This window comes from Hemicordylus capensis, chromosome 1, assembly GCF_027244095.1.
Source record: "Hemicordylus capensis ecotype Gifberg chromosome 1, rHemCap1.1.pri, whole genome shotgun sequence".
NCBI classification, from domain to species: Eukaryota; Metazoa; Chordata; class Lepidosauria; order Squamata; family Cordylidae; genus Hemicordylus; species Hemicordylus capensis.
The window spans coordinates 261,427,273-261,450,880 of NC_069657.1; the positions used below are offsets into that span (position 1 = coordinate 261,427,273).

General features: G+C 42.8%; 1 protein-coding gene across 13 annotated transcripts in view; it reads right to left on the bottom strand.

Moving 5' to 3' along the window:
- PLCB4 (phospholipase C beta 4) overlaps positions 1-23,608 on the bottom strand; it is a 280,151-nt gene that overhangs the window by 226,198 nt on the left and 30,345 nt on the right. For 9 of the 13 annotated variants that reach the window (XM_053284717.1, XM_053284727.1, XM_053284735.1 and 6 more), the window contains exon 2: positions 18,929-18,973. The gene's annotated coding sequence lies outside the window, so the exon portion shown is untranslated. Of the gene's footprint in view, positions 1-18,928; positions 18,974-21,129; positions 21,245-23,608 lie in introns of those variants that run through there. The other 4 variants (XM_053284718.1, XM_053284716.1, XM_053284726.1 and 1 more) reach the window with 2 other exon arrangements.

Consider the following 23,608-nt stretch of genomic DNA (forward strand, 5'->3'; position numbering starts at 1 on the left):
GCATCTTAAGATAAATTGGTTAATTGGTGCCCATTCCCTCTTTCCACATTTTTCATCCAACAATTTATCCACTTAAAAATTCAACTATATCATAACTTGAGCCTGACAGAGCAAATAGTTTTGAGGTACAGTATTTACGGTACAAGAGGATTTTGATATAAATTAGACTGTTATATAATTTTCTATTGAAAAACCTCAAACCTAGTAATTAGAGTAAAAGCAGGGGCAAAGCCTAAATTTGATTTGGAACCAAGTTAATAGAAAGTGATATCCCTGGGTAAAAGGTGTGCACTTTAATATACCATGATCTGGGGATAATGAGTTCTTGAAATTAAGCATTCTAAGAGTATAAATTAAAAAAGAAAATTAGCACAGAAACCTCAGTGAGCACTCTGTACTTTACTTACTTAGCCAAGACCCATAATTGATCCAGAAAGGTATGGAAAATGGATCTACTTGTTGCCATTTGTCTAAAACCAGTCACCTACCAATATCTAAACTACGGCTTATGCAAGCAAGACTTGTAACCGGGAAAGGGAAAAAAAATACAGTGCAGGAGTCAGAATCAGCTGGATGTCCAAGAAATCAGCCAAACAGACGATCATTTGTTTTCTATGGAGCCAACACAATACTTAAAATCACTGATCGATTACAAGAGTTGTGTTAATATGAATGGAACTTACCAGATTAAACACAAACAGATAGGTTTCAAATCCAGGGTGCTCGCATCTAAAACAAAAGTATCAATGGAAAGAATGCCAGGACAAGAAGTGCAGAATCAAGATTACTCTAGCATGGTGCAAGGTATGCATTTAAATCACAGCTTAACCCCGCACTGTCTGATCCTTAGTAATGTGAAGCTCCTAGATAACAGCTGCTGTAAAGGTAAAGTGTGCCATCGAGTCGGTGTTGACTCCTGGCGACCACAGAGCCCTGTGGTTGTCTTTGGTAGAATACATGACGGGTCTACCATTGCCTCCTCCCATGCAGTATGAGATGATGCCTTTCAGCATCTTCCTATATTGCTGCTGCCCGATAGAGGTGTTTCCCATTGTCTGATCAACACACCAGAGGGGATTCGAACCGGCAACCTCTGGTTTGGTAGTCAAGCCATTTCCCCTCTGTGCCATTCTACAGAAGCTCTTAAAAGAGCTGGGTGTGGACCCTAGCATTACAACAGGCATGTCTTTAAAACAAAGATTTAATTTGAATTAAAGAATGTTTATATACAGGAGAACCTCAGTATTTGTGGGGGTTCTGTTCCCTGCTACTACCATGGATACAGAAAACCATCAATAGTGATTAAATGGGGCAATGTAAATCTGGGGTTAGGTTTCCAGAGGTCAGAAAAATATCTGGAAAGTGGGTAAAATGGCCCTAAAATGTGGGGGAAAGTGGCCTTCCATGAAGGGGGCTCCCAACTGCTCCATGCTAATCAACGGGGCGGAATATTTGTGAGCTCAAACAACTAAGTAGGTGGGCAGAGCTTATGGAACTCAATGGTGAGCTGTAGGGAGGAGGCAAAAAGAGTGAGGAATTTCCCAGCTTGAACAATCCCGTCTGCTTCTGGGGGGGAAGCTGTCTAGTAGCCTCCACAAAAGAACATGCTGAAACTCTGTGGCCCCCTTACTATGCAGGTTCTCAGAATCCAGTTCTGATTCTGAAAGGGAAGCCATTTGACACAGCCAATCTCTTGGTGTTATGAAGTATTGCCCTTCCAGGTACTGGTGGGCAAGTTTTGAGGGAATTTCATCACAATTCCCCAGCTTTATGGGAACATTCTAGGAGGTTCAGATAACCACAGCATGGTTTAACAGAAGAAGAACTGCCACTCTGTAGCAGTTACACAAAACGGAAGAGCTCTGCTCCTTAATATTAACTCCTGAAGCTTTTAGGGCAGGATGAAAAGGGGCTGGAACTGAGCACCAGTGCTGCCTAACCTACCAACAACCCAGGCACGCACACACCCCAGAAAACGGGGGGGGGGGAGATTTGCACATGAAGACAGACGCACGTTAGAGCAGGGACGCCTTTCTTTGTTGCTAGCTTTTGTTTTTATACCATGCTCAGCCACAGGCTCAAGTCACACGCACAATCCCAGGGATGTACTGCAACACCGGTTGTGGATCCATAATTGTTTGGCATACTTGGACCCGAGGCCTGCTTCAGAGAGCATGATTTTCATCACCCCCACCGCCTGTTAAGATCATCTGGGGAGGTCCAGTTGTGGTTGCCACTGGCTCGGTTGGTGGAGACTCGAAACTGGGCCTTTTCTAGAGTTGCCCCGGAACTCTGGAACGTGTTTCCTAATGAAATGAAGAGTTTCCCCTTCTCTGATTGTTTTTAAGAAGGAACTAAAAATATACCTGTTTAGTTGAGCTTTTAGTTGATAGTTTTAAAGTTTTGGTTTTAGAGTTTTTATTGTATTTTAGATTGATTTAATTATGTTAATTTTTAATTGGTTTTATATTGTGAACCGCCCAGGGACTTTTTGTATGGAGCAGTACGTAAATGTACTAAGTAAATGAATGAATGAATACTATTGGTATGTGCATCACAAATTCTAGGTAAAATGTAAGCAGCTGAGACACACCTCACCTCATATCTGCACATGATGTGTGGTGAAATTATCGCTACTTTACTATGTGGGATAGTAAGATGACCAAAGCATCCTGGGGTAAGAGAGCTCAACCCAGCAGTGTTCACAAGCATGTGACTGTACATGCGCACAAAGCATGCACATGAGCACACGCACACAATTTTTTTAATGTCCACTCCATTAATTTTAGATCCTGCTCTGGTTGAATCAGGAAGGCCCCACTCTGAATGCATGTGTGCACGCACTGCCTTGATACTAATGCCCAGAACAAAACTCATTCCACACACAGATGGAAAAAAACAGACAGAAGACTTCACCCCAGGGTAGTCTGGTTGTCTGTCTAGGCTAAGACCTACATTCTAAAGTGTGGTTGAAGTGCTTTCAGCTCACATTCTTTGCCCTAAACCAAATGCCTTGGAATGTAGCAGATGTGGTTCAAAATTGCTTCCATCACACTTTAAAGGTGGTTTTAGTCTGGTCTTTTTACTTTATTGATGTTATTAATTTTTAATTGTTTTGTTAATGTTGTGAGCCACTCTGAGCAGTAGTGTTCTGGAAGGGCAAAGTATACATATTTTAAATAGATAGATAGATAGATAGATAGATAGATAGATAGATAGATAGATAGATAGACAGACAGACAGACAGATAGGAAGCTATCTGTCTGCCTTCACCTTATGAAGCTGGTGTGTGCACAAACCACAGTATGAAGCACATATCAGTATAAAACACTTCGTAAAGGGGGAAAAAACCACTCAACAACTGTGTACTTGGAGAAGTCAAAAAATATGGTGCAGCAGTAGACCCCACTGAAGACTGCAGCAAGCAAATCACACACAGAAAGCTTCCATTCACCATCCTTATTTATTAGAAATTTCTTATATACCGCCTCCTCCAAAGACTCTAGGCAGTGAACAAAAACAACAATAGCAATAGCAATAACTAAATATAAATAAATAAATAAATAAATAAATAAATAAATGGCAAAAGACTGGAGGAAAAGGTAGGTCTTGAAGAAGGGTCCTTGAAAGACACAAAGGAGAGGGCTGAACAAATCTGGGGGAGGAAGGGTGTTCCAAAGAAAAGGGGCGGCCACAGAGAAGGCCCTTCTATGGGCCCAGGCATCATGCACTACACCAGGGCCCAGGACACTAAGGAGGGCTAAGTGAGTAGACCTCACAGGACGAGATACAACTGGCTGAGAGAGGCGATCCTGTCATAATCTACCCACTTGTATTCGTACATTACCACCATCAATGGTCTTTCTCCAGTGAAGAGCTATAACTTCAAGCAGCCCTTCAGGGCTGAAAGGGACAAATTCAGAGGTCCAGCTCCCATTATTGAACACTTTCAGTTCTTCAACTTTGAGGCAACTTAACCCCAAGAGTCAAAGCGCACTTCATTTTGAGCGCTTCCTCGTCTTTCAATTCATAACAAAGGAAGCTGACTTTTTAGAAAACAAACACCAAACAGGACCAATCACAAAGAAAAACTGGTTCCTTTTTAAGCAACTCTGGCTATGGATGGGTTTGAACAATGATACATATGTGGCTGACACCCCCTCCCCCAAAAAGGGTCAGTAGTCTCTCTACAGCCAAACATCATCATCAACAACAACAGGTTGCTTACCTGTAACTTGGGTTCTTCTAGCGGTCATCTGTGCTCTTACACGAACAGGCGCAAAGCCCATTCATGTAAAGCACAGAGACCACGTCGAAGAACCAAATTTATGATCAAATTACTGCACTGCTCCTCTTATTCATATTTTTAACATTAGCAGAATTCAGAAGTTGTATTCCTTTCAAAAATAGCCTGGGTGCATGAAACATTTTAAAAATGGCAAGGAACAGCAAATGTTCCATTTATGAACAGCAATTATAATTCAATTCCAAAAATCTGCCCACTATTAGCATTCATAACAATCCTGTAATGACTTGTTTAATAACAAACCAGATGTAGTGTATCAGAGAGCATATTAGTTTACTAGCCTCAGGCATAAAAATACTGCATCTATTCTCACAAATAAAATCTTCAAAGATCATCCAAAACAAGAGAGGGAGGGAACAGTTTTAATAGTTTACAACAAAATCTGCCTAATATCCAATACATGCAAGCAGTTCACCAGTTTTACACTATGGTTTACAGAGGCCCTCTAAATGCAAAAGAAATATACTTCTCTGCTACTGCAACATACTTGTTAAAGCACTTAAAGCAGGCAGGTCTGATCACTCAACCTTTTTCACAATCATCAAAACTAATGCACCATTAATTCGTGAAATGAATATGTAAGCTACTCAGCTTACATTAACTTTGTTAAGTTAAAAAGAAAAAGAAAAAAGAACCAGTTAACCAACCAGCTAGCAGACACTGTGCTATCCCTTAATATCTATTAACCAATTATGGTCTTTTCTGTGTCTAATACCATTTGATCATTCTCCTTGATATTCTGATTAGCAATCTGTTGCTTACATAACTTTAGAGGCATTGGTTTCTGAACAGGACATTCATTAAGTCTGAGTAGCATTTAGTGTAGTATCAGCAGTAATTAAATATCCTTTGATATTCCCTCTAACACAGCCTTACAAACAAAGCTTCAAGGGATGTTTTGTCAATCCCATGGAGCAGCCACTCCAAATGCACACCAGCCACCTCCTCTGTGAGTCAGAATTGCTTCCCTTCATGGACAATGGGGACAAACGTGGGATTGTTTTAATGGAAGGCGGTATATAAATTTAACAATTAAAAAAACAAACCTCCTTGGATGTGTTCGGCCAACCACTTGTCCTTTGGATCCTTGTTCAACATAGCTTATAACATCTAGCAGGGAGGTTGTTGGAGATGGCCTAGTTGACATCATAAATGCCTCACAGAGGGAAGGCAGGATGCTTCCATGTTTGAAGGAGGCAACTGCGAGATCTTCACTTACTATAAGAAGCCTGCTCTAGAGCCCTTGGTGATGGATAATTATAGGCCAGTCTCCAACCTCCCTTGGGTGGGCAAGGTAATTGAGAGGGAGGTGGCTGATCAACTCAGGCAGTTCTGGATGATACTAATTATCTAGGTCCATTTCAAACTGGCTTTAGAGCAGGCTATGGGGTAGAGACAGCCTTGGTCAGCCGGATGGATTATCTCTACCAAGGAATGAACAGAGAGAGTGTGACTCTAATGGTTCTTTTGGACCTTTCTGAGGCTTTCAATACTATCGACCACGGTATCCTTCTGGATCGCTTGGGGGATTTGGGGATAGGTGGCACTACTTGGCAGTAGTTCCCTTCCTATCTCTTCTATAGATTCCAGATGGTGTGACTCTGAGATAGTTGCTCTCTAAAATGAGAGCTATTGTATAGTGTCCCTCAGGGCTCCATCCTATCCCCGATGCTTTTTAACCTCTTCATGAAACCGCTGGGTGAGATCATCAGGAGATTTGGAGTGGGGTGTTATCAATATGCTGATGACACCCAAATGTATTTCTCTATGACATCATCATCAGGAAATGGCATAGCCCCCCTAAATGCCTGTCTACAGGCAGTAATGGACTGGATGAGGGATAATAAATTGAAGTTGAATCCAAGCAAGACTGAGGTACTCATGGTAAAGGATCATATTTTGAGGGATGTAATAGATCTTCCTGTTCTGGATGGAGTTGCAGTCCCCCACTCCCCACCAAGGAACAGGTACATAGCTTGGGAGTGTTTTTGGACCCACGCCTCACTCTGGATTCTCTAGTTGAGGCCATGGCCAGGAGTGTTATCAACTTCGGTTGATATGACAGTTACGTCCTTTCCTTGAAGATAATGATCTCAGAACTGTGGTGCACTCTTTGGTAACCTCTAGGCTTGACTAGTGCAATGTGCTCTATATGGGGCTGCCTTTGTAAGTAGTTCGGAAACTTCAGTTGGTCCAAAATGCAGCAGCTAGATTGGTCTCTGGGGTTTCTTGGCGAGACCATATTATGTCTGTTTTAAAGCAACTGCATTGGCTGCCAATAGGTTTCCGGGCAAAATACAAAGTGCTGGTAATTACTTTTAAAGCCCTAAATGGCTTAGGACCGCGTTACCTGGGAGAGTGCCTTCTTCTGCATGATCCCCACCACACATTAAAATCATCAATAGAGGTCTGTCTCCGTATACTGCCAGCTCGTCTGGTGGTAATTGGGGAGCGGGCCTTCTCTGTAGTCGCTCGTGGGCTGTGAAATGCGCTCCCTATATATTTTCGTGGCTTAACATCTTTAGCAGCCTTTAAAAGAGCCCTTAAAAGCCAGGCTTTTAATAATCTCTGAATGTTTTAAATTTTTAATTGCTGTTTAAATTTTTTAGTTGTGGTCATCTTTGAATGTTTTACATTTTAATTGTTTAATAATTGGGTTTTATTCTTTTTTTTATTGTGTGTGTTTGTAAACCGTCTAGAGCCTTTGGAGTCAGGCGGTAAATAAATCAAACAAACAAACAAAAATAATGGGCTTCCACCACAACTCAGGGAGAGCAGCACATAGTAACCAGATGAAGGCAAAACTCAAGCAGCCCTCTAAATCTAGAAGGCAATGAGAGCAAGCATGATATGCATGCATCTACAACGGAACTGCATATTTTGTCACTTAAAGACTGACTGGGAGCAACTGTCCTCAGTCACAGCAAGCAATAGATAGATGGCTACCATAAAAGATAAAATGGTCACATAACTCCAGAGAGTCATTAAGCAAAGAGTCAGTTGAGTACAGAACATCAGGCCTAAGTGGATTTCATTTCTGTGCCAGGCACAGGTTTGGTTCAGTTAAGAGCTAGTTCTCTCTGAGGTAATAAACTTCCATCCGGGCTAAGAAACTGCTTCACACTACACATGACTGAGTGCTTCTCCATATAAAAGAAGTTCCTGTGCATGGTGAAGTAGCGTAGTATGTCAAGGAGAAGGCTAAGCTGCAACTCTTCTCCCCTGATATGCTAGTTTTCTAAATGGAGGACAGTGCGTTGTATGGGCGCACATTTGAAGCATGTGAGCCTTCACCTGCAGTCTGAACTAGTGCAGCCCAGACACACATTTACCCGCTCCATGAAAACTAGACCTAGCTAGTGGGCCACTGCTGAGCTTACATCCAGGAAGCAATCATGAAGAATTTCCTGCATGGTACAGCTGTTTGCATATCAACTGGGCTTTGCAGTTTGAAAAAGGCCCGCTGTGTCTTCAGCACTGGCCCCACAAGTGATCTGGGATCTTCCAGCTAACTTAAAATATACCTGTGTTGTATTAAAAATCTGGACAAATTAGTCTAAGGGCCTGTTCACTTGCTTATCAAACCACCCCTGTGCATATGTCACTTATTTAATGCATCTTACAAAAGGAGAAAAGATTGGAATGGGGGTACAACATATGTGCATATACTCATGCTGAAATACATGTAGTGGGCAATGCACACAAGTCCACTATCCCATAGGGAGACCTCTGATTTGGCAAGTGCATAAGCTGGCTCCAAGACTTGCAAAAACTAATGCCAAAGTCATCTGCATTCAGCCTCACAGAACAGGTGGCAGACCTATAGTCCTGCAGTTGAAAATGACATTCTGAACTCTGCAGCATACAAGAAGTTAAAAAGTAGGGGCCATAGGGCCATTTAGCCAGAGCTGGAATGAAAATACAATTAAAATAATTTAGCAATTGCAAAAGGATTTGACTTAATTATTTTGAAACCTTACATGACAGATGGTCTGTCCCTAAAAAAAGGAGAGTCCATACCATCACAGCTGCATCTCAGTGATGCTAAACATTTACTAGTTGTACTTCAAACGGGCATTGTTTCATTAGACTATTTATGAGAAGACAAATTTAAATATAGCAATGTGCTGATTCTTTACTATTAATATATCGTTTTGATTACTAATGTACAATTTAAACATATGTACATTTCATATTCAAAGCGATATTATTTGTTTTAATATTTTATAGAAAAGAGCACACGTTCATCATTTAGTGACAAAAACATGTTGCTCATAACTCATTACATAAGGAACAGTAAGATGGATAGCGAACCATTAAGCCTTCCTGGGGATCATTCTGGTAGCTGTCATTAGCATAATTGGGAGCATATTTTATCCTGACCTTTTGCAAAAGCTCTTATTTCCCAAACGTGATGGATACTGAATTGCTTTTTCTGTACCAATAACCATCAGTTCCTATGGGAAGGTGCCAATTATATATTGGAGGGAAAGGCTTTATCAGATGTGTTATACATATGTAATACATACATACACTGTACATATTCTTTTTTCCAAAAAACACAATTGTGACAATTATAACCTTGGATTCCAGTATCCATAAACTGTATTTTCATTTTAACAAGAAGCAGACATATTTTAATTTAAATACATCTTTTTTTTTAAGTTGTTGCCACAAAAATTTTGCCCGGCATTCTTAACACAGTGCTTACCACCCATATAGGAAGAAACATAACTATAATCAGCATTCATTTTGTAACCATCTTTGCTTTAAAAAAATAGGCGCAAGCAACTGGTGACCCCCTAGGCTAAAAATATCTCCCTGAGAGATGGTTCTGTATTGGGCAGGGTGGGGAGGGGGAGAGAGAAAGAGAGAGAGAGAGAGAGAGAGAGAGAGAGAGAGAGAGAGCGCACTACATGGAATTCACGTCCTATTCGTGAGGATTAGCATCATGCCTATTTGGACATCATGCCACCGCCCCAGCTTCTTGTGAGGAGCAGGGACTCGAGTTCAGTTTGTGCAGAGTCAATGTTTGTTCCAGAAGGACCTGGAAAAGAGCCTATAGGAATGAAAGGAATGGGAAGATCTCTTGTTAGACTTGTGTTCTTCTTCCTTTGCTGGTGTAGGAAGAGGAATAGCTATCTTCTTGTCTTTCTTTTCAATGTATTTCATTCTTAACAGACACTCTGCCACCAAGAAATGGAGTCATGGAGATATGAGGTCTAGGTCAGAAGTCTAAATTCCAAACTGAGCCACAAGTCGTAGCAGACCACAACACCGAGGTCACAGTTCTGGCCAAGTAATGGATCAACTCAATGGAAGAGTCAAGAAATCAGCTACTTTGTTCAGTTTACTGGGGATTTTCCCAAGGCTCATATACCCAAAAAGTAACTGCCACTAGCAATTATCTGATCCAAAGAATGTGCATCCTTTCAGAGATGGAACTGGTGGTGATTACCCTCAGTGTTAAGACCCAAATGTCGTAAGCTCTACATAGTAAAAGAAACTCCTCCCCAGTTTCTTGCTAAGTTGCACTGCCACATCTTTTGCTACTAAACAGCTTATGCAGGAGGTTGTCCTGTCTGGAGTCTGATTTTCAGGTGCTGTCTGCTCTGAGGACATCCTTCTACTCACTTGCCAGTTTTCCAGCATATGGTGTCTCCTTTTTTGGGGGGGGGCTCTAGGCCATCAGCATGAGATGTTACCAGAAATTAAAAAAGGGGGGAGGCTGCCATCAAATTCCCTAACAAACTAATGGAGAAAAGCAGCATGTCGGCACTTCCTCGGGATCCCTCCAAACCTTTGGTCAATGAGAGCAAGTCAGCCCCTTCCATGCAAAACGAAGGGTAGGAAGGAAAGTAGCTTGAGGTTCCAGCAAGCAGTCTGCTCATTAACTGAGCACTTACAGGGGCCAGCATCGTTAAGGCCTGGGCTAATGTGCCCCTCCACTCAGCTAACAAAAATATTGGTGTTTGAGGTGGTAGCGGAAAGCATTGAAACAAACAAACAAACAAACAAAAACACCGAATCTGGCAGTGGCTCCAGTCGCTCAGACCTGCACCTCCTCATCAGAAGGCAAAGCCAAATGGAGACGGAGCTTCTCTGAAGAAGGAAACAATGTTGTCTGGCCTGCTTTCGGCATTGGGAGGAGAAGCCGACCCTACTCCATCTGTTCTCTTACCACTAGTTGAGAAGAATCATGCTCAAATATTTATAATCAAGCAATTAATATGCATTTTCACTTAGGAAGTAGCTGAAGTGCAAACAGGAAGCTTGACTGAATTCAATGATTTAAACTCTGATTTTCCAGTTATATGAGAGAGAGAGTGCGAGTGAGAGAGATCAAGAATTAGGATCAAACTACCCAGAATAAAAGGGTTTGGATAAAGCAATTCAATTAATTAGTAAGCCTTGGCATTTCAACCCCCATTATCTTAAAACATGCACAGGAGCTGGCAGCAGCTTTTCGGTCCTCTCTCTGGTACTGTAAACTTACTTCACTGAAGTACATAACAATGCTATTACAGGCAATGATAGGAATGCAAACTCCATTTGCTACAAAAAAAAGTAGGCAACTTGTAGGGGGGAAACCCTATGCACAGCAGCATGTCAACTTGGTCTTGTTAAGCAATCAATCAAGAAAAATTGCTCAGTTACATACATACACTGAAGCAGAGATACACACTCATTAGGGCTACAGATATATGTTTTCTCATATACCTAAAAGATAGTTCTCAGCTTCCATTGTTTGGTCACTCTGAACTTCCAAGTGCAATTAGATCAAGAAAGGCCTCCACTATCTTCTTCTGGCCTCTCCATTCCTCACAGAGAGAGCAGCAACTCCAGACACCCAGTTCCTCAAGCCTGGAGCTGAAGCCACCAGAATGAAAGGAAGGCAGCATGGATGAAGCTCAAATCCCCTTGAGCAAGGAGAGCCTCATGCATTCCATCCAATTTGTGCACTGACCAAGCCACCACTACTACTTGTATGGGTCCAGCCCTTGGTCCCAGATCTCTTCTCTGCTCTCTGAGTAGAGGGAGAGTGATGTCACCATCCTGTCTCCACTATATACCAAGGTCCAGAAAGGCAGGGTCCTTTCTCCCCTCCCCCTGGCTGGGTAGGGTCCTTTCTCCCCTCCCCACATCCACCCCCTCACAATGCAAAGGCAGGATGACATGACTACTAGCTAACAAGGCCCTGAATACTGATGTCTATCTGACTGATGTGAAAACTGCACAATCTAATCATCCAAATGAGTGTCCCAAACACATTGCAAGATGAAACACGTACTGTTTTTGTCCAGGAATTCTCTTACTTTCTACAGGGAAGGGGAAGGGTGCAGTCTGAAACACCCTTGGAGGGGCACACTTACTACAAACCAGAGATGTGGGTTTTTCTGGAAAAATGTGAATTGGAAGTTTTTATCTAAAAGTTTTTTTTAAAAAATCCCCATGCAAACTTCCCCACCCCCCACATTTGCATAACATTGTATTAATGTTTCTCCCCCACACTCCCCTGCAAAAACCAACAACCCCTATACACATTTTCCTGATGCCCTTAATGGATTGTGATCTGATCTGGCATGTTACTGTATTTGACTTAGTTAAACTGTAAAAATATACTTCCACCATATTAGTTTCCAATGCTGTATCTTAAAGTGTTTTCAAGTAACCAAGTAGTAGACCTGAAATATTTGTGGGGGGTAGGCAGGGCACAGATGTCAAAAAAAAAAAAAGACACTTTATGTATTTTAATTGTTTTACTGAAAAAATAAAAATTTTATGAAATATTTTAATTAGAATACTAAATAAATAAAAAAACATATGTACTGTCTCACACCTTCTAGTGATAATCACCTGAAAAACATTAACTATAACTTTGAAATTGCTGAACTTGCCTAATATTGCACAGGTAACATTAACTGTTACTGATTTTATGGAACAATGCTGGACATCTGGACAAGCATTGTGCAAGTTCAACAGTGTGAGATCCAGACTACAGCTGTACTTTCATTTGTGTAGGGGTAGGGGAGATTTTTACCAATCTTCCCTACCCTTGGAAACCCATTGGGCATCACTGAAATATGATAAAAATAGAAGTATGAGGAAATTGTCTGGAAAAGCCTCCATTTTGGAAGAGGCATCATGGAAAACTGTCTGCTGAAAATTCCAGGAAACAAGAGGAGAGGTATAGCATTCTTTTGAGCATTCAATGTTGCTCCATCAAACATCAGGAGGAAGATCATGCACATAGAAGATGTGAGCACATGCCAGGCATCAGAGGACACATGGCTGTAATAATCTATGGGCAAGGGCTATGTTTCAAAACTGGTTTTGCCATACAACACAAAGGATTGTTATTGGGATGATTATCAACTACTACTAACCCCAAAGAGTTAAACTGTGTACTACTCTGAACTAAAGGTGATGTGTGCCGTCAAGTCGATTTCGACTCCTGGTGCCCACAGAGCCCTGTGGTTGTCTTTGGTAGAATACAGGAGGGGTTTACCATTGCCTCCTCTCGCGCAGTATGAGATGATGCCTTTCAAAATCTTCCTATATAGCTGCTGCCCGATATAGGTGTTTCCCATAGTCTGGGAAACATACCAGCAAGGATTCGAACCATCAACCTTCTACTTGTTAGTCAAACATTTCCCTGCTGTGCCACTTAAGGTCATCTAGAGCCCCTATATTACATGGACAATAGAATTAGTACTAAGGCAAGGGTTCAAAAATTCTGAACGTCTGGTTTATCAAGGTAATGAATTGGCATATCTGACTTGAATGAATGGGTTTTTCAGAATTAGGGCTAGTGTAGTCCAGTGGACAGAATACTGCACTTGGACCCAATTATTATTCCAAGTACATCTCAGCCACTGTCTCAAAAGCACCAAATCCTAATGGGAGGAAGGGGGGGCGAGGGGCAGAAGAGCAATATTGCAAGGATCAGATCACAGTAACTAAAGACCATGAAGCACTTCATATATTCTAGAGCAGGGTTTCTTAACCTTGGGCCCCCAGATGTTGTTGGACTACAACTCCCAGAATCCTCAGACATGGCCTTTGTGGCTGGGGATTCTGGGAGTTGTAGTCCAACAACATCTGGGGGCCCAAGGTTAAGAAACCCTGTTCTAGAGTATGATATATGTATGGGGGGGGTTGAATAAGAATCATTTACCTGTACATGTCATCTGCCAAAGGGGATCAACACCCACAACTATCAGTAGGTGAGTGGGTGTGTCTAAAAATAAATAAAACAGGTTCATTTGGAGCCACAAGATCATGTAATTTTTCAAATGGTATTCCAACCACTTGCAAAAGTTGCATAAGATCAAAAAGAAAAATTAACAGAAACACTTGAAGAAACATTAAGACACAAAAAATTCTCTTCAATATTTGTACCAAACGCAAAGTGGGGGGGAAAATCAAAGCACAAAGTTCACTAACAGAGCAATCCTATGTGTGTTTACTCAGATGTGCGTCTCACTGTTTTCAGTGGGGGTCACTGATCAAAAAGTGTGAACAGGACTGTAGCCTGAGACACTGAAAAGGTTACTTGCTTTCCTCAAATGGTCTAAGTAAGAGGAAGAGATCCCACTGCTGAGCTTTAAGTCTAGTAGTATTAACGAGTCTTGGCACTAAAAGGATCTTGACCCAGCCTGCTGTATTGCAGTCATAAATTGTGCTGCTTCGATATCAGATATTCCCTAATACCCACCTACGCAGAATGGTGCTATTTAACCACAGAGCTGAACTTAATTAAAAAGAAGGATTGTAGACCCCCAGAGCTCTCTCTCACTGAGCTGACTCCATCCCCTCACACATATTACAGGAAAGGTTTTATGTCAGGCCATTATTGATTTTATAGATTCATTTTCTACTCATGGCAGACTTCACAGCACCAGACAGTAAGTTCAGCAAAAGGTAATAATCTAAACAGCAACCCTAGAACAATCAAACAGCCCCATCAGCCTTACTTTTTAAACCAATAATAAACACTCTATAAAACAGTCAGCAATTCAAGAGCAGCCACAAGGCTTCTGTCTATTGGCTCTCATCCATCAAGCTGTGCCCTTCAAGCACTGATTTCAGACACACACAGCTACTCCTGGAGGTTTTATTAAGGTAAGGTGTCACTCACTCTTCAGCGGCAGTTGGTGTGGGCACCACCGAGGGTGGGTAGGCAGCAGGCACTTTTAACTGTAAAAGTGGTGGAAGGTGTGGCAGAAGGAGAGGTAAGCACCTACTAATTTACAGTTAAAGGTGTCTCCTGCCCCCCCACCGCCTCCAGCGGTGACTGCACCAGCCAGCACCTGTCTCTCTCTCTCCCTCACACACCACACTCCAGCACCTCACCATTTTAAATAAATGTTAAACAGCGCTGGAAATAACACTGACCTTGAGGGACACCATATTGCATTGGCCAAGCTGGCAAACAGACCTCCTCCCGCTCCTCGCCACTTGCTCCGGACAAAACTTTGGGTGCATCCCTGGTTGGGGTGGGTGGGGCGGGGGAGAGAGCTAATCAAGGGCTGCAGCCACGATCGATAATACATGTTCCACTCAAAAACAGAGTTAGAAATTGGTCTACCAGGCCTGGGCCATTTGAGGTATGATCACCATCTCTTTCAAAAAGTGGCAGCCACCTGCTCCCCACCCAAAGAGGAGTTTATGAGCTCAACCAAAAGGCAGATGAAGCCTCTGCCAGGCTGTCTTCACAAGGGTCCAGACAGCATGATGTACCTTTCCAGCTCGCAGAACTTCTGTCTTCAAAGGAACTTCTGAGAACATCCTCACTGTGCTCATGAAACTGCCCACATATCTCTTCTCTTTCTTTCCAATTCCTCCTGCACAAGTTATGGCTGCCACTTGCCAGACTCTTCTTTTTTTTCTCCCCTCTCATATTGCACTGCTCCTATCAGTGCAATATCAGTCCAGATCAGCTGTCAACTGGCTTCACTCTCTCCATGTCTGGAGCACATAATTCAGGTACAAGTCCTGCTCTATCTGGAGTACCAGAAGGCCTGCCCACAATTCTTGTTCCACTTGGTCTCTCTCTGCCCCCTCACCCAACCTCTCACCTGAACATGGAAGCCCTCCTGTATCTGGGGTGTCAGAGCCATGCATGCTATCCTTCTGCCCATCTACAGCCTGCCAGTTTGTCTCTCAAACCAAAGAGGCACCTTTTAACGTGGTGATTCTCGTTATTGAGCAGGGGGAGAGTAACTGGCCCTATCCACCCCCAGCACAGGACCTCCAGTGACTGTTGCTGGTGTCTATCTTGTGTGTGTTTTTTTAGAATGTGAGCCCTTTGGGGACAGGGAGCCATCTTATTTATTTATTATTTCTCTGTGTAAACCACCCTGAGCCATTTTTGGAAGGGCGGTATACAAATCGAATTATTATTAATAACAACAACAACAACAAAGCAGAAGGAATAGAACTGCCCAATGGAAGCAAGATCAAGAACATTACAAATACCTGGGCATTCTCCAGGCTGATAACATCGTACACACTGTAGTTAAAAGAAAAATTGGAAGTGAATACATCAGGAGAGTTAGAAAAATCCTCAAGTCCAAACTCAATGGCGGGAACACCAAACACGCCATAAACACTTGGGCTATACCTGTTATCAGATACAGTGCAGGAATAATAGACTGGACCCAGGCAGAGCTAGAGACGCTAGATCGTAAGACCAGGAAAATCATGACCATCAATCATGCTCTGCACCCCCACAGTGATGTCGATAGGCTATACTTCCCTCGCAGCTCAGGTGGAAGAGGAATGCTGCAAGTCCATCAAACAGTAGAGGAGGAGAAAAGAGGCCTTGAAGAATATATCAAGGACAGTGAAGAAGATGCACTTCAAATGGTCAATAATGCGAAACTATTCAACACCAATGAAACAAAACAGGCCTACAAGAAAGAACAAGTCAAGAACCGAGCAGAAAAATGGAAAAATAAGCCCCTGCATGGTCAATATTTGCACAATATAACTGGAAAAGCAGACATCACCAAGACCTGGCAATGGCTTAAGAATGGCAACTTGAAGAAAGAAACAGAGGGTTTAATACTGGCTGCGCAAGAACAGGCACTAAGAACAAATGCAATAAGAGCAAAAGTAGAAAAATCAACCACAAACAGCAAGTGCCGCCTTTGTAAAGAAGCAGATGAAACCGTGGACCACCTAATCAGCTGTTGTAAAAAGATCTCACAGACTGACTACAAACAAAGGCATGACAAAGTAGCAGGGATGATACACTGGAACATCTGCAAAAAATACAAGCTACCTGTAGCCAAAAATTGGTGGGACCATAAAATTGAAAAAGTTGAAGAAAATGAAGATGTAAAAATATGATGGGACTTCCGACTACAAACAGACAAACATCTGCCACACAATACACCAGATATCACTGTAGTCGAGAAGAAAGAAAAACAAGTCAAAATAATCAACATAGCAATACCAGGGGATAGCAGAATAGAAGAAAAAGAAATAGAAAAAATCACCAAATACAAAGATCTACAAATTGAAATTGAAAGGCTGTGGCAGAAAAAGACCAAAATAATCCCAGTGGTAACTGGCGCCCTGGGTGCAGTTCCAAAAGACCTTGAAGAGCACCTCAACACCATAGGGGCCACAGAAATCACCATCAGCCAATTACAAAAAGCAGCTTTACTGGGAACAGCCTATATTCTGTGACGATATCTATAATAACAGCAACAACATTGACTATAAAATTCAGCCATCCCAGGTCCTTGGGAAGGACTCGATGTCTGGATAAAACAAACCAGTCAATAACACCTGTCTGACTGTGTAAACAAGAAATAATAATAAAAAACCATGCCCACCTCTGGCTGATTCTGCAAGCTGCTGCCATTTCATACTCAGGGTGGGGCCCACTGCCATCATCTTTGATGCCAAGCTGCCCTGGGGTCTTCACCATAAGAAGCGGCCCTGTAATAGCTGGGTACCCGCCTGTCGGCTCTCCTCCTCTCCCTGCATCAGTTTCTTTGTCCATATGCTGCTGCCCATTTCAATGAGAACTACACCCACCTGCTCCTGCATATGCCCACCTTAGTAAGAAAGAGACCACGTCCACATGCTCATGCTCCCTGCCTGCTCCAGTGAGTGGGTGACACATTGTGCTCACACACACTGCTACTACCACACTAGCCACTGTGACCTCATGCTAATGCTGCCCAATTGAAGGCAAGAGGGTGACTGGTTCCCACCCCCTGATGCTGCGACCACTTTCATGAGGAAGGGTGCGCTCTGCATCCTGGACCAGGCAGGGAGTTCTCAGCATGCTCTCGGACTCTCCCATTCTCTCAAAGACCAGTTTTGTCCCTCTTTGAGGCAGGCATCTCTATCCATCCATGCTTTTTAGGACACAGAGGAACTGCCTGGCTGCTGTTCTCTTTGTGCTATGTCAGCCTGCTGCCTGCCCTAATGAACAGGAGCCACTGAAGATTTAGTAGCCCTCATTTGGGAATAAGGAAGCATCAGAGAGTTGACTTGAAAAGGAATGTCGATGTACTTGTATCTATTTCAATAAGTAACTATAGAAGACCAAAACTTAAATAGAACAACTAAATTCTAAAAACCTAACACATTACATCCCTGCACACCCCTGTTAAATGTCTGTATCTCGTTACCAGACATCCTTCCTCCCAACTTTGAAACTTTGGCCTATTACCTACCTAAGCAAGCCTGAGCAGAACTCTGTGGATAGACAGGTGCCTGACATCAGAAAGAGAGCAAGTCCCCACATGGGTCAAACTGCTGTGTCATGCGTATCTGAGCTGGTGTAAAGCTACTCAGGAAAGGGGGAAAGTACCATCCTGAATTCCTTGCATACCTAATAAGACCAGAGTTCCAAGTAAAGCAAGCCAGGAGTTTTAAATAAAGGATTGTTCCTGGGAACACAAATAGTCCCACCCTTGCATGCAGTGAAAGCAAGCATCCAGGTAGTTAATTAGACTGCCTGGATTCTTGCAGGGGGCAGGGGCGGGATCCCAGTAACTTGTGCAGTACATTATTGGGACTCCTGGGGGTGGGGCGGCACACGGTGGCACATCCCGGCAGCCTGACCCCCAGGAGCTGCCAGGCAAGCTGCAGGAGTGCCGCCGCTAATCTGGGCGGGCAATCTGCCCACCCAGGGATTTCACCAAGATCATCTGTGGGGAAAGTAGGCTGAACATGCCTTCCCCACAATCTGCCTGCGAGCTCTTCTCACTGATTGTGAGAAGAGCTCGGTAGTGTCAATACTTAACATTTACCAAGCACAAACATACACATACTAGTGTGTTATATTATGAGGGAAAGAGGCTACAGGATACTAAAGCATAGAACTATGATACAAAACATACTTGCTACCACTTCAAATAATGAACTTATAAAAAAATAAAAGGTTCCAATATCCCAACACTCAACTCTATATTCACTGACAGAGGAGCAAGGAAAGGAGCATTTGCATTTGAAGCAAACCTAATGGCTTTCATTATACCTCCAGAGAAAGAAGCTATTTTTATTTCCATGGAGGCCTCAGTTCTCTCTATAATTTAAGTTTTCATTCTTTATTTGGATTAAATACACATATTTCAGTAAAGAGGCGATACCTACCTTTCAGCTGAGATCACATCTTAGAAACTCTCACTGTGAAGAACTCTAAAAAACACAAACAAAAACAGTAATAAAAATGTGATATGTTGAAGTTTTCAATGTTCTAAATTAATTATACTGCCATAATCAAAATCAGTGTTGCTGTTAATACCCACAACTTAAATCTTTCCCTGTTAGTGACATCACCCAGTAATAACAAAAAGCTTGATCTAAAAAGATACGCACTTTTAAGTCTTATTGTTTTCAATAGGAGTTAAGTATGCACTTAAATCTCTTCTAATAAAAGCAATGGGATTTTGAAAGGAGAGTGCCCACATTGATGCTTCCCTAGAAAGCAATATTGCCTGAATTTGGAAAGCAACCATCACAAGCAGGGCCACAGAGAGAGATTGATTTGGGAGGATACAAGGTAAATTACTTCTCTTATGATCTGATTAACCAAGTCTACCTGTGACTGCATCTTTGCAAGCACAACCATGGCATGTAACAGAACTAGGTCCCACCTACCACCTAACTCCAACTACAGGAACATTTGTGTTCCCATGATTTACAGGGAAGTACAAGAGCAGGAGTGGTCCTACCACACAGGGAGCCTATTCTGGCTGATTAATGTCAGAGTATGCCCTTCATACTTATTTGTCTACACATAATGTTAAGCTGTGCAAGGAAAAAGAATGAAGATGCCATTTGTCAACGCTTTTTTTCCAGGGCTGGAGAAAGACATTGCTTTTTTTAAATCTGCCAATGTCATTTCTCTTTTTCTCAGAAATCACCTTCAATTTGGGATGGTGAGGGTGGTAGCTCTGCACAGAACCACATGTCAAGTTCCTAGGCATCTGAAACAAAACTTAATGGCCAAGTACTTGGGATTTTTCCAGCTTTCCTATTGTGAACAGACACAGCTTCCACAAAAACATTCCAAAAGCAGAAAAAACAGCCAAGAAAGGATTAATTATTACCACCACCTACAGACATGATGTTTCTAAATTTTAGCCACATTCCATAGAGATAAGTGGAACTATCTTGTCACATCATCCATGAATTTTACCCATTCAAGAATGGGGTGCTTTCATAAACAAAGATCAAGCTGTTCTATTAAACATTTTGGTTCTATGCAGATGAGATCGTATGATGCCACATAAAAAACCCCAAAACATTATGTAATACAGCAAAAAATTAATTAATAATCTATGAGGTCATTTACACAATTTGGGAGCTGTGCGTGCTCCCAATTTTCGGTTATGTGGAAGCAAAGTAGGAGAATAACCTGGGTAGCTTTTCCTCCTGCCTTGTTTCCACACAGTCACTTCTACCCAGGTTTCCCTCCTACCATTCTTCCACACAACCGAAAATTGGGAGCACACAAAGCTCCCAAACCCAGGTAGAACACAGTTTCTGATTGTGTGAATGACCTCTACATGTAAAACAGTAAAAAAAATTGTCAACTCATTTCTGGAACCCCCATGTATTCCCCAGTACTATTTACTTCCCTGCAAAAAAAAAGTCTAGCTATATTCTAAGAGATTATCAAATTTGGGGGTTTCAAACATGAGGGGTTAAGCAGGAAAGCAACTTGCACATCTGCCTTCCCAGCTTCTGCTCTCATGCACAAAGGGGAACTTGTGGATCTCTTCCACGAGGGGGGGGGGGGCAGATATGTTCCGCACACATTTGAATTCTGATTTCACCATGTGGGGAGGGACACAAAGAGGCTCTCCACATGAGCAGTGTGGAGAACCATAAGGAGGTTAGCAGGGAGAGTGGGCTTGACCCACTCTCCCCGCAGACAATCACCAAGCCCTCCCTGGGCGGCCGGGTTGGCCAACCACACAGTTACCAGCTCTGTCACGGAGCTGGTTGGGGCGGCAGAGATCAGAGGCCTTCTGTCCCCTAGAAGTCCCAAAATGCCCCGCGTGAGTGCACGGGGCATTCTGGGGAGCTCCCCGTCGGGAGTCGTCGTGGCACAGAGGTGTGGCATTGAACAATTTTAAAAAACAAGGTTAGCAAAGCACTCACTCAGCTAACTCATTTAATGGTGGGGGGGGGGGCATTTAGGAGAGTTGGATGTTGGGAGCCACGCAGCTCCTGGTGCAGCACACGAGTGGCAGAAACTGGGCTGGACTCCCTGAACCTGGTTTCTACTGCTGGTGAGAACAGCCTTTAAGAGTAAATCAGATATTTTCTGGCACACTGGCACTCACATCATATTGTTCCCTCAATGAGCTTATATTCCAAGAGTCCTTTCTGAATTTCAGTTCAGTTCAGTTTACACATAACACATTTTTTTCCCAACAGCCATGTCTCAGTTCCGAAGGTCTTGAAAAGAGAAAAGCCAGTCAACTGTTAATATAAATATGAGGAAAACATGCCAATGTATGCCTTTACTTGGAAACGAAGCTAGGCCCATAGAATGCAGATCAATTGGCTGAGTTCACAGAAATATTTGGGGAGAATTTCAAAATTCTAACACATATTTAACAGTGAAGGGAACTCTGCTAGGCACACACATTGATGAGTCCTCCCTCTTCAGTAGACACTGGCAAGTATATTGTATGGGTTTTGAGGGATGCATTTGCTTACAATTCAAAAATTGGTTTGCATCCAGGCAGTTTATTTTTGTCGCTGGAATAGGGGGAGGGGGGAGAGGAAGGGTCATCTGGAAATCCACATTTTCCTGCTTCCTGGTTATGTGGGAAATGGTTCGCATTCTGACCAGAACATATATACATAACTGTTCCAGAATAAACTTTGGCTTTTATTTGGCTTTCAAGTGGGCACAGAAAAGACAGATATATTACATACACACGTGTGTGTGTGTGTGTGTGTGTGTGTGTGTGTATAAAATCTATATCAGGCCTGCTCAACTTTGGTCCCCAAGCTGCTTTTGGACTTCAAACTTTAAACTCCCATAATCCTAGCCACAGTGGCCTCATAGCCAGGGATTATGGGAGTTGTAGGCCAACATCTGTAGGAGGGCCAAAGTTGAGCAGTGTATATATATATGTGTGTGTGTGTGTGTGTGTGTGTGTGTGTGTGTGTGTGTGTGTGTTGTCCAGAGATATGGACAAAACAGCAGAAAGGTTCTCAGTATGGATACAGCTGGTAGGGAGTAGCTAGTTTGACTTTCTTCCAGTTCCAGACTTAGACACAAGGAGAAAGTGAAGTTACCCCAGGCTGTCTTCTCTTCTCTTCCCAGGCGCTCACCTCCACTCATCGGGCCTGTTCCTCCCTGACTGATAGCTAGCTGGTTTATGAACAGCCAGCTTCAGGTCTGACAGGAACCCTGCTCCCCCAAAACCACACCCTCTAAATTATCTGGGCTTCCTGGCAAGAAAGAAAGTGTTTCTGTTGCCTATGCAACAGAAACATGTGTTTCTATCATCTTGCTTTCCCTCTCAACTGTCCACAGCTTTGTCTCCACTGCTGAAGCAACTGGGATATAGACAGGCTCTTTGGCCATGGCCACAGCCTCCCATGATGTCTGGCAGAGTTCTCTTCCCACCCCACACCTGGGTCATTAACACACTATAGCCCGATGCAAATATATATGTTAGGGAAATGTAAGGACTGTCATCTCCGACTCGCTCACTGTTTAATCCATTCATACATTTTAGAAACAACTTGTTCTAGTAAGAACTAAGCTGCCTACTTTTCTTTCACTGTCCCTACAACTGGACTAAATTTAGTCCAAATCAGTTCAGCAGTTCACAAGTTAGCCCACTTGCACCTCAAGCATTCATGTTTCTGCCATCTTCAATTGGATGTAAATGAAATCTTCGCAAACTATGTGTTTGAAGTGTCCCTAGGTGTCCCTACAACCGTACCAAATTTGGTCCAAATGGGTTCCCACTTGCACCTCAAATGTTCATATGTCCGCCTCAGGGTATATTACATCATTACAAACTATACCCTTGAGCCATTCTTATGTTTCCCTAAACCTGAAGCAAATTTGGTTCAAATCAGTTAGGTGGTTCACAAGTTAACCCAACTGAGCCTCAAATGTTCATATGTCTGCCATCTTGAATGGGGTGGATAACATCTTCACAAACCACGCCTTTGATGTGTCCCAGTGTATTACTGACTACAACTGTACCAAACTTTGTTCAAAGCCAGCGTGGTGTACTGGCTGGAGTGCTGGACTAGGACCGGGGAGACTCGAGTTCAAATCCCCATTCAGCCATGAGACTAGCTGGGTGACTCTGGGCCAGTCACTTCTCTCTCAGCCTAACCTACTTCACAGGGTTGTTGTGAAGAGAAACCTAAGTATGTAGTACACCGCTCTGGGCTCCTTGGAGGAAGAGCGGGATATAAAATGTAAAAATAAATAAATAAATAAATCAGTTAGGCAGTCCACAAGTTAGCCCACTTGCACCTTAAACGTTTACGCATCAGCTATCTTGAACTGGGGTGGATGACATCATCACGAACTATGCCACTGAGATGTCCCTATGTGTCCCTACAGCTGTGGCAAATTTGGTTTAATTAGTTAAGTGGTCCACAAGTTAGCGCACTTGCACCTCAAACATTTACACATCTGCCATCTTGAATCGGGGTGGATGACATCACAAACTACACCACTGAGGTGTCACCATGTGCCCCTACACCTGTACCCGATTTGGTTCATATTGGTACAGGCACTGCGAAGTTGATGGGCGGGGGGGACACACAGACAGACACGCC